Here is a 13,299-nt window from a genome sequence, read left to right as displayed (position 1 = left end):
CGAAATAAGCTTGGTGATAATTGTGTGTTAGAAAATAATGTCACAAACAATGCAAATGTCTCATGATAAAGTTGAATATAAATAACAGTCTAAGAAACATCACTAATTAAATAAGTGGCGCCACCAATCATAGTAGACCCGCATGAAACAAATGAGCTCAATATGCAGAGACAATTAGAAAGCAAGTCTGTATAACTTTGTGTTGCGGGAAGACGGAATGACAGATACATGTATGGGTAACATTTTATAAAATAAAAACATCATTCAAATGAGCGGCTAAATTCAGATTAGATGTTTGCTTTAATGACTGATAATTACAAGCACAATCGGATATGTGAATATTCAGATACATGTGTTTGTTTAATGGTGAACTCATTGACAATACTGGTAATATGCTTCACTGACAGTTACAATTAGAAATCGCCTAATTATCTTGATCGGTCTAGTAAGAAGTTGATTCTTTTATTTTCAACTCGGACTCATTCTTTTACATCTTATATGTTTTATATTAAGGAAGCTGGCTTGTCATGTTTTTGATTTTTTGTCAGATTTTCGGAATCCTCTGCTTTCATCCATTTAAATGCCTTGAAAAAATTTGCCCGGTGACCCCCATTTTTCTTTTTAAAATTCTTTAACATGTATCAAGATAAGCCATCTGTTAAAAGTCTTATAAAATTCTAATTACTTTTTAACAATTTTTGAGAACTTTAACTTGTCAATGATAAAGCTATGAAAAGTCAAGAGAGGATATTTTCCCGCCAAAATTTCAATGGCTCATATCTTAAAAACAAGCACGATGACCTACATATTTTTTTTGCTTTTTGGGTTCCTTTATCAATTCCTTATCAATATCAACTAGTGTTTTGAAAAGTTAATTACTTAGAAACTGAGAAGCGAGCTCCCTTAATGTCCCTGATAAAGTAATTGCCCCTTAAGAATGGCTATGTTTAAACTTGACAAAAAGAAAAAAGAACATATCCCTTTTTATAAGCAACTATATGACGATGTTTTCATCAATACCGAATAGTAATTATTGTTTCAACGCGTACATTCATTTGTTTGCATTATCTTTTTACAAGCGCCCCTACAATCAAGTCTAGAATATAAAGCTTGTATATGTTTTTCTCGTTATGCAACCATTACAGTGTATGTTTAATTTTCTTAATATGTTTTTCGAATTGTTTACGTTCGTTATTCGTAACATAGATCAGACACTGTAATTAGAACAGACTTAACCGATTTTCATTCGTAAATATTAGTCATCCTTTCACATCATGTATATAGACAAAATTCTGCTCTCTTAGAATGCGGATGAGTTAATTGATCTCTTCAGTATGTAAAATTGTAAATTTTTATTCATAGAAGTTTGAAAAAGTCGTTGCAAACTCTTATAAGAAAAATTATATTCATTTCCCTAAACATCATTCTAATAAAGAAAAACAAGATTATATAAGCTAGATATATTCATTGGAAACCACGGCTCTGTTTTCCATAAAAATGGTAAACAACTTATCCAATGACATTTGCAGATGACATGTCATTAGCCTACATTTCCTTTAGCGAAAAAGTTAAAGTTATAATTGACCATGCAAATTGGTATATATTATTTATTATTCACCGCTTGGGTGACCCTACTTGACCGAACTCTTCTTCGTTCGTCATTCCGATTGTACAGATTAAATAGAATATACTGATCTGATTGGCAAATAACTACTTTAACACAACAGTTATCCTGTAAAAACATCATTTTGCCTAAATGAAGCGGTTTCCAAAAGAGTTGTCAGAGGACAGCAATAATTTATCGGAAATTTACAGAAAGTGCATTTAAAAAACGGAAATTGTTTGCGCCTGTTGTAAGTGTGGTTCGTAAATGTTTCTCGTTTTTAAATCTTATGTAGACGAAACGCGCGTCAGGCGTACTAAATTATAATCCTGGTACTTTTGATAACTATTTATATAGACGAGACAGTTGGTTGTCCCGTTTGAATGGTTTTACACAAGTAATTTGTTTGGGCCCTTTATAGCTTCCCGTTCGGTTTGAGCCAAAGCTTCGTGTTGTAGGCTGGTACCTTGACTTATAATGGTTTACTTTTTTAAATCGTTACTTGAATTGAGAGTTGTCTATTGAAACTCATACCACATCTTCCTTTGTCTATATGTTAAAATAATATTGAATTAACAAATTTAAATTTAAAAGACTTTTCTTTCAGCCTTTCCCAGTAATATGATGGAAGATAATGTATCCAGAGATGTGATCGACACTTTAGCTATTTCATTTGACCTAGAACTGGGCATGGATGTGTGGTCTCGTGAACCTTCGGCAAAATGTATAGTTTGAAGCATTTAGATACGCCCTTTTGAAATAAACTGCCAGTCGCGGACGCATTCAGATTTTCCAGGTCTCCGTACGGCCTTCATTAATAAACAGAGTCCACACCGCATAGTCAGCTATAAAAGGCTCCGAAAGGACAAATGTAAAATTATTCAAACGAAAAAACTAACGACTAGGCTTATTCATAAACAAAAAATTAACGAAAAAATTGTACACATGAGAGTGCCTATAATGCAATTTGCATATAATTAATTGTTCAAAGGGACATACATGTCAATATTTGAAGGCGTTTTGATTGTTAATGATTTTCGATTTTGTCTAAGATAATGTCGACATAGAGATACAAGTTTTAATCAAATCTGACAAGATTGTACACGTAAGAAATCTGTCAATACTGGACAGACAGACAGACAGACAGACAGACAGACAGACAGACAGACAGACAGACAGACAGACAAACAAACGACAATTCTTTCTATGCCCTCCATCAATGTGTTGAACAGGAAACAACAAAACAGAAGTCACCAAATGGGCAGTTAATGTCTATGAAGACTTGAAGAAATCGCATATAGGTAGTAAATACATTATACTTATCTAAAAAATACCTGAAAGGCATCTGTTCCGAAAAAGTTTTTTTCTCAAGCCTAACAACAAGAGCATGTTGAGAGAAATAGAATGCATTTAATGAGTCAAAACTAGAAGGACAATCGCATGGACTGCAAAGCAATAGTTCATTCTAGAATTGTGTTTTCAATTTCAATCTATAATCTTTGAAATTATTTAGTTTTGGACATGACATCGTTGGTCAGGTTGTTGTAAACACATCTTCACATATCCAAGGGATGTAATCCTCCAATACCAAAATTGAGTATTGTGCCATATTCTCTAACATTCCGAAATACCGATTTTGTTAACCTTGTGTCTTCACTAATTGATGAGCACAGTCATATCAGTAGACGTGCGAGCGTATTCAACATCATACACTAATTGATAAGCACAGTCATATCAGTAGGGGTGCGAGCGTATTCAACAACCTACACTAATTGATGAGCACAGTCATATCAGTAGGGGTGCGAGCGTATTCAACATCATACACTAATTGATAAGCACAGTCATATCAGTAGGCGTGCGAGCGTATTCAACAACATACACTAATTGATAAGCACAGTCATATCAGTAGGCGTGCGAGCGTATTCAACATCATACACTAATTGATGAGCACAGTCATATCAGTAGGCGTGCGAGCGTATTCAACATCATACACTAATTGATGAGCACAGTCATATCAGTAGGCGTGCGAGCGTATTCAACATCATACACTAATTGATGAGCACAGTCATATCAGTAGGCGTGCGAGCGTATTCAACAACCTACACTAATTGATGAGCACAGTCATATCAGTAGGCGTGCGAGCGTATTCAACATCATACACTAATTGATGAGCACAGTCATATCAGTGGGCGTGCGAGCATATTCAACAACCTACACTAATTGATAAGCACAGTCATATCAGTAGGCGTGCGAGCGTATTCAACAACCTGCACTAATTGATGAGCACAGTCATATCAGTGGGCGTGCGAGCGTATTCAACAACATATGTAGCAGTATTTCCTGAGCCTGGCAACAATTGACAGGAATGGTAGTAGTATATAGCTAATACACAAGAGGGGCGAAGGATACCTGAGTGAAAATCAAACTCATTGATCGAAAATAAACTGACAACTCCGTGTCTAAAAGAACAAAAAAGGAGGACAGACATATAAATAATATAACAGAAAACACAACATAGAAAAACAAAGACTGAGCAATACGAACCCAAACAAAAAATGGGGAGGATCTCAGGTGCTCCGGAAGGTAATCAGATCATGCTCCACAAGTGGCACCCATCTTGTTGTTAATACAAACCTGGTAAATAGTCTAATTCGGAAGGATACAATCGTGAAAAGGGAAAGGGGTCGTAGTTACGAGTAAAGGAACATGTCTGATATCATCTGTTAAACGGTTATTCCATAACGGTCAACCATCGAAGGAATGATCTCAACATCACCGTATATAGTAACTGTTCTACAATTAATACATTTCGACGATATATAACAACATTTTTAAAAATGTTTTATGTTATCAACAGTTTCATTTTTGTCACGATCATGCAGATGAAAAATAGAGCGTACCATACTTGAAATATCATAGAAACACATGTGTGCTCTCGGAAACTGTAATATAGGTTTTTTTCACGTTCTTACATCACAATTCAAATGTTTGAAAAGATAAGAACACATACCCTATCTGGTTATTTATCGACGTTAGTCTCAAGCCCTCCGAAACCATGCTCATTTTAAAGGATGTTGGATCACTTTTTTTCTGAATCCTGCAAAATACTCTAGTTTTTCCTTTCAAGGGTACACATAACAACTTTGGTATCTTTAATCATTCTAAACCCAATATATTGTACATGCATACACATATGTCTAAATGATGATTTATTCCAGATGTATCTTGACGAACAATATATTAATATATTATACTACATGGGAATCTCAAAGTTAAAGCATTGCTAAATCAATCTCTTTTTCTTTGGTTGCTTTGATATTTTGTCTTTCAATTGTGTCTGTCATTGACATCAATAGACAAGATACACGTTGCAGTTTTGCAACAATCTCATCTTCTTTTGTTGCTTTGGCATTTTGTCTTCTGATGGGGTCCGTCCTTGACCTCAATAGACATGATAGTTGTAGCAGTGCTGCACCAATCTCCTCTTCTTTTGAAGCTTTGGTAGTTTGTCTTTCGATGGTATCCGTACTGGACTTCAATAGACGTGATAGTTGTAGCAATGCTGCACCAATATCCTTTTCGGTATTTTTTCTTCCGATGGTGCCCTTCCCCGTAAGTATGGCAAATACGAAGGTAAATCCATTTAATATGTATAACGTTGATGCAATGCAAGTCATCCAGAACGAATAACCGATTTTGACATTTTCTTTACTAGCTAGATCCCTAACTGCGGAATAAAACACTACCAGAGAAACGCAAAGTAAGCCTCCTAAAAATAATTAAAATTTAAAAACAGATGACACAAATTGAACTCATAGAAAAGTGGCAAATGAAAATATAAAACAAAATGTTGCTTGTCATTGAGTGTTACTGGGTGTTCTCTGCTAAACTGTTAGAATCAGATACATAAAAACGAGTTTAACAATAAAACGAGCGTTTAAATTTAATAGTTGTTACTGTAAGGCAGCAACCATACAACTTCATAACTTCAAAGAAGAGAGGGGACCGGGTTATGTTTTTTCTTAGTCACATTCTTTTTCAAAATTTATCCCTATAAGGTATGGGAAATTTTCAATTTTCGTTTTTTTTTGTCATCTGCTTGGCCAGAATACTTTCTTTTTATATTGGGGATCAGAATATTTTTTAAGAAAAACAAATTGCAACACCAACCCCCTTTTTCTGGTAGTTAAATTGTGGTTCCCTTATTCTTTTTATTATGGAAAAGGCTTTTCATTTTTTATCAATGTATGTTTACGCTCATTTAACATATTTAAATGTTATGTACATCTTACCTGTTATAAAGCAGCCAATCGTCATGAAACCATAAGCGCAACGCCCAGTCCATATTTTGCCCCTAATGCATTGCACAATCGTACAACTAACAATAAGAGCACTGATATATCCAATTATGGCAAACGCTCTTGTTGCTATCCAGAAATCTGAAAGATGTTAATAGAAAAACAAGATATAAATTTATGGTTTATCTGCAACTTTCAGCTTTAACCATTGTTACAAACAGAAAATTCCCATATCAATTCAGGAATTAAAAGACGAAATCAAGGGCGCAAACACATCACACGAATTAATAACAACTGTCATATTCCTGACTTGGTACAGGCATTTTCTTTTGTGGGAAATGGTGGATTATAGCAAGCTAAACATCTCACTTGTATGACAGTCGCATCAAATTCCATTATATTGACAACAATGTGCGAACAAAACTAACAGACATAATATATAAAAATGTGAAAAAAGGGGTACAGCAATCAACATTTTATTATAATCTTAATCACTATAAAAAAAATACGTACCAAAGAAGCACAAAAAGCATTTAGACAAAGCACATTAGCAAAAATGAAAGACAAGAATTCAAATATTTACAATAGCCCAATAATAACAATGAATAACACAACGACGAAATGTGTTGGTACAGAGTCACGCCATATGTATCAAAGAAACACATATAGAAAAAGCACATAAGCAAAATTGAAATACAAGAATACAAAATTTATCATAGAACAAAACACAATGACGTGATGTGAGGGTATCAACAGCCCAGTAGCCAGTACTTCGGTACTGGCATGAAAATACGGATTTATTGTGTTATTAAAATTTGCTGTTACAAAATATTAGAAATTATTATAAATTAAGGAATGTATCTCCCTTATGCAAAGCTCTGATTCCTTTCACGAATTTGACTATACTTTTTGGACCTTTTTGATTCTACCTCTTTATCTTTTATATAAGCTTTGGATTTCAAATATTTTGGCCACGAGCATCACTGAAGAGACATGTTTTGTCGAAATGCGCATCTGGTGCAACAGAATTGGTACCGTTGATTTTATTAAGTACAAAGTCACGTCAAATGGATTTCACCAAAATAAAACCAGACCAAACCATGAACATAATATTTAAAGACAAATAAAAGACTGCTATATAGATATAGGAAGATGTGGTGTGAGTGCCAATGAGACAACTCTCCATAACACGTTATTAAGATGATAAAATTGTCAGTACCTGGAGTCTTTTCTTTAAGACCATCGTGTATTATTTATGAAATAGAAACGGAATATTTATCAACAAGGTTTTGTACCTTCCGGTAATATTTTTAGAAAGAAAAACAAAACGTTCTTTGATATACCCCTGGTTAATCAACTTTCTGCTCAGACACTGCTAAAACAGTCTGAGTATGAGTGGCAAGCTCATGAATGCCGAATATCTTAGAAATGTATATCATATATATTTTAGTGAAGTTAGTAAAGTGGGGGAAACTTTTTTTAACGTTGCGAGGGATAGCATATCTGCCAAATAAGGAACTATACGAAAAAACGACAAACCATGGTTCAATAGCCATTTTAGAAGAGTAATACGCACTAGAGATCGATCCGGGACAAGGCCTTTAAATTTAAAAAACAATCTGTTATTCTGAAGAATAAGCGACAGAGAAATAAGGCCAATTTTATAAAAAAAAATGTTAAAGAAAGATTTGAAAGTAATTAAGACCACATTATTCTTAATAAGGCATCGAATACAAAAAACTTGTTTGAAATAATGAAAAAGTTAAACAAGTTTAACAATGAACCAAATAACACCCCCCACTCCATAATATTATAAAAACCGAAAAAATAGACGAAATCGCATATAAAGATGAAAAAACTGTGAGCTATTCAACAAGTATTTTTAATTTAATCTCCAAATTAAATGAAAAAATATCAACTTACCACAATTTTAAACCAAAGATAACAATAAAACTTGTGACATACATCTAATTTTTCAAGAAACTATAAACACTGGACACTTTTAATTTGCAAAACACTCATTTGCAAATCCGCCGCCGCCTCAAACAAGAGCTACAATATCATGTATATAACCAAAATGTGCGGAATTACATGGGATTCAACAATTTCATTGGTTGTATACTGTCACTTTCATATTTATTTTGCAATTTGAATTATAAAAACATGGGATTTTCAATATCCCATGGGACAGGGCAAAATCCCATGGGATTTACCATTATCCCATGGGATTTTGGTTAAATCCCATGGGATTTTTTTTGGTCCCATGGGATTATTGTAGTCCCATGGGATATTTCTTGTCCCATGGGACAAAAAAAATCCCATGGGACTATAATTATCCCATGGGATTTTTAATATCCCATGGGACAAAATAAAATCCTATAGGATTAAAATTATTAATATATATAAATATAGAGTTATGTGTATGTTACAATGAATGCTGTTTGGTAGTAAAATGTTTTAAATGTATACAAGTTTTTTTTTATATTTTTTATATATACATATATATAAAAAAAAAAATTGTCACAAACATGTTTTTTATTTGTTTATATGACAATAAAGATTATTCTTATTTTGGAATGTATAATAATAATATTTTACAGTCAAAGAATGAAGTCCTTTCACTGAAACAAAATGATGAAATTTCTAAATAAATGAAAAAATATTGTTTTGAAATCTTTGTCTTGTTTATTCTATTATGAAAAATAGAACTGAAAACATATTTCATATTCTGACTGAATAGTTCACTCTTTTCATGAGGTAAGATTTTCTTTGTTATACTTGTATAGGCAAACAATTTGAATTATATACCTTTGTGGTGTACATAATAGTATGCTTATATTTGCAAATTTATAATATAAACACTTTTTGTTAAAGATTTTGCTTTCTTTATTCCCAACTTGCTATGTACAATTATTCAGTCCACTATATAAGAGTGAAGTCAATAAATAATTTCATTCACTAGAATATTCCTGCAATTCTTAGACAAAACATTTGTTCAATCTGTTCTTCAAAGATCTTCCTTTGTACATCTTTATTGAATGGAGAGATTCAAATGAGAAGTTTGGACAACAACATTCTAATATCTAGTTCATTCGTTCCATCTTTCAATTGATAATTACATTGTTGTATTTATATGATCAAGTTCTTGTGCATCAATGATTGTGATGATATGACTCCTTTTTGTTTATAGTCATCATGTTGAAATTTCTTCTTCCAAATAAATGTAGGAAAAAACATGTTCCATTTCAAATTAATAAAAAAGTCACACTATGGAGAAAAATACCAGCTTTAAGTTTTCCGTTCGGTATTGATCTGTAAATGATGACCATGAAAATCGAGATGTCTGACCTACAAATACACAAACTCAAAAATTATCAGTGAAGAGATCAATAAAATGGCTATTTTATCATGTTTATGATTAATATGATAAACTTTCATTTAAATATTCAAGTACTTAATTACAGAAATTTAAATTTTGTAATAGTTTAGTAAAGTACAGCTTATTTAAAATTATAATAAAAAATATAGGCCACCGATGAGTTAAATAAGATATTACATTTCTAATGCCAAAAAATGGCATTTTTGCACCAAAGGGAGATAATTTGGAGCTCTTTCAATGATATATGCATTTTAAAAGTCATCTGGGCCAAACCGAATTGATTGTTTTGAATGATTTGGTGTACCATATGATAAAGTTATAAATAAAATGAGTTATGAAAAAAAAAATATTAAACATTTTTCTGAAATTGTTATACGCTAGAGCCTCCTTAAATGTCATTTGATCTCCATTGGAGAAATGTCGGATTGGAAATCAGACTGCTAAGTGTTTCTTATTTTTATATCAACCCAGCCATATTATACCTGTCTAATATCAGGAGCTTGTACATAGTTCAGTGGTTGACGTTGGTTCATATCCGTCATTTTTATTTTTCATAATTTTTTGTTTTTATAAATTAGTCTGGTATATTTGACGTTTGAATTGATGCTCTGTTTCAAATTTGGTTGGTGTTGACGTTTATAGATTACTATAACATGTATAGGGTATGGGTTTTCTCATTACTTACAGGTCATCAATGGCCTCTAATTAGTGATTACAATGCTTACATCCACTAAATTGAACTCTGATGGATGGGCGCACTACGTTTGCGCGCATTTGGGAATTAAAATATTTTACGTTTGCGCGCAGCTTTTGATTACATTTGCGCGCATTCATATTACAGGTAATCTCAGGTAAAAATAATAATTCATATATATTAAATTATAAATGACTATACTTTATTGGTATTTTCATAATAGATATGACTATCAATTATTAATTTTGAAAAAAAAATGTTAATTCAAATTACATATTGTTCATATTGAATTCTAAAATCAATTTAAAACCCTGTTGTATCTTAAGTTCAAGTTATGGTAAATGGGCTATGTCACAGATTTTTTAACTTTTGCCTACACCTTTGACTTGTTGAATTGTATCTGAAAATCGAAAAAAATGCGACATTATCTCCTTTTTCCCTGCCTAAGAAGAGACTTAGACTAACGGAAGAGGTACTGATACTTGTAAATAATTGAACAAATTGATAAATAAATAAGTATTATGACCTGTATTTTCCCTAAAATAGTATTGGTTGAAATCTTTCAAAATAGGTGCCTTAGGAAACTAAGACTAACGGAAGGGGTACTGATACTTGTAAATAATTGAACAAATTGATAAATAAATAAGTATTATGACCTGTATTTTACCTGAGTTTACCTGTCAAAAAATGGGCGCAAATGTAAGCAAAAGCTGCGCACAAACGTAATGATTTTTGCGTGCAAATGTAATGGTAATGCGGGCAAACGTAATGCACCGCTGATGGATAGTTTTCTCTTTCATCATACCACATCTTATTTTAATAAATATTTAAATATTATTCAAGGACAAAAACTTTTATAGCAGTGGACTTACCATTTAGGCTTTGTTGACCTCTGTAAATCTTATTTTGTTGATAATTTCTTCTGTTTATAGTTTCTCCTTTATCTTTCATGTTCTTGCCCTACACATAAAAGGGTAAATATCATTTAATGACAAAAATAACTACTACATGTATTACATAATTAGTAGGCAACTGAAAATTTTGTCTTATTTGTATATAACATCAACTTACTCATCATTCTTGCTGTTCAATATCATGAATATTATCATTATTCTATGAATATGAGGTCACAGTAAAATTAACCTTGGCAGGCAGACATCTTTTTTTTTATATGATACCTTGTAGTCATTCCATACAACAAGTAGACCTATGCTTAAAAAATCTAAGGCCAAAATTAAAAATATGTTTGTTTCCCCTCCCCCCACACGGGTCAAAAATAAGCGCCCGGGTCATTATTTTCCACACAAAAATTGAAATTATTTTTTTCCTGAAAATAATTTGTTTCCATTTTTGGAAAGTGCTTGAAAGCAGAAGGATTGATAATCTAAATAAATACACTCAAATTGAGCACAAACAACTGATAAGTGGCCTGGACTGGACAAGTCAAACCATTCATGTGACCATGCTTTGACAATCACATCCTGTTAAAAAAAACTAGAGGCTTTCAAGAGCCCGTGTCGCTCACCTGTTAATGTGTTTACTGATGTCGGCCATCTTCGTTGGTAGGCGGGGTCATTAGAAACTTTTTTTAAAATAGATACCCTAGTATTATGAGGGTGGTAAAGGGGGGTACTGAACACGGAAACACGTGAAACAAAAATCGCTAAAACGTAGCACGAAAAATAAACATCGTGAAAAACGAAGCACGAGAAATAAAATCGTAAATATTAAGAAAAAAAGTATAAGCAGATATTACCCAGTCGTTCTTGGAGGGCATGTAGACATTGTAAATGGACATATAGACCTTGTGGTCATCTTTAAGTGTCTGTTACTGGCAGTACTTGCATCTGATTTGAAAAAAATATTATTATGATGTACTGTATTACATGTATAGCATACCTATACAATATAGAAAGTAGCCTAATCTATTTCTATTATCAATTACACAAGTTTCAAACGGTACTATAACTCACTGACTTTGAGTTAGTTCCAATTTTCTTTTAATCAAATGTGGAAAAATGCATGAACGAGAAATTAGGAGACCGACACGTAACACTGAAAATAAAAAAGGGGAAATACGAAGCACGCACATCGAACCAAACACGAGAAAACGAGAAATAAAACACCAAAACACGAAAGCACGAGAAATAAAAAGGCCGAAAACGTTGCACGAAAATAACCCTTTACCACCCTCATTATGATTGTGGCCAAGTTTGGTTAAATTTGGCCAAGTAGTTTTAGAAATGATTTTTATACAAGTTACAAAAATGACGAAAAGTTGTTCAATATTGACTATAAAGGGCAATAACTCCTTAAGGGGTCCTCTAACAATTTTGATCATGCTGACTTATTTGTAGATCTTACTTTGCTGAACATTATTGCTGTCTACAGTTTATCTCTATCTATAATAGTATTCAAGATAATAACCAAAAACTGCAAAATTACCTTAAAATCACCAATTTTAGGGCAGCAACCCAACAACAGGTTGTCCAATTCAACTGAAAATTTGTGAAGGGATATATCTTATTCTGATGGACATTTAAAACTTGAAAGATTTGCCCTAAATGTCTTAGTTTCAAAGATATAAAGCAAAACCTGCATTTTACCACTATGTTCTAATTTTAGCCATGTTGGCCATTTTGTTTGATAGGCTGGGTCATCGGACACCTTTTTTTAACTACAAACCACAATGATAATTGTGGCCAAGTTTGGTTAAATTTGGCAAAGTAGTTTCAGAGAAGTAGATTTTTAAAAAAGTTACAAAAAATGATGAAAAGTTGTTAAAATTGACTATAAAGGGCAATAACTCCTTAAGGGGTCGACTGACAATTTTGGTCATGTTGACTTATTTGTAGGTCTTACTTTGCTGAACATTATTGCTTTTACAGTTTATCACTATCTATAATAGTATTCAAGATAATAACCAAAAACTGCAAAATTACCTTAAAATAACCATTTCACAGGCAGCAACCCATCAACAGGTTGTCCAATTCCTCTGAAAATTTCAGGGCAGATAGATCTTGACCTGATCAACAATTTCCCCTTAGTCAGATTTGCTGTAATACTTTGGTTTTTGAGTTATAAGCCAAAAACTGCATTTTACCCCTATGTTCTATTTTTAGCCATGGCGGCCATCTTGGTTGGTTTGACGGGTCACGCTACACATTTATCAAACTAGATACCCCAAGGATGATTGTGGCCAAGTTTGGTAGAATTTGGCCAAGTAGTTTCAGAGGAGAAGATTTTTGTAAAAGTTTAGGGACGACGGATGACAGACGCAGGACGACAGACGACGGACGCCAAGTGATGAGAAAAGCTCACTTGA

This window comes from Mytilus trossulus, chromosome 6 (assembly GCF_036588685.1).
Source record: "Mytilus trossulus isolate FHL-02 chromosome 6, PNRI_Mtr1.1.1.hap1, whole genome shotgun sequence".
NCBI classification, from domain to species: Eukaryota; Metazoa; Mollusca; class Bivalvia; order Mytilida; family Mytilidae; genus Mytilus; species Mytilus trossulus.
Note: the sequence above shows the minus strand (reverse complement) of the source record.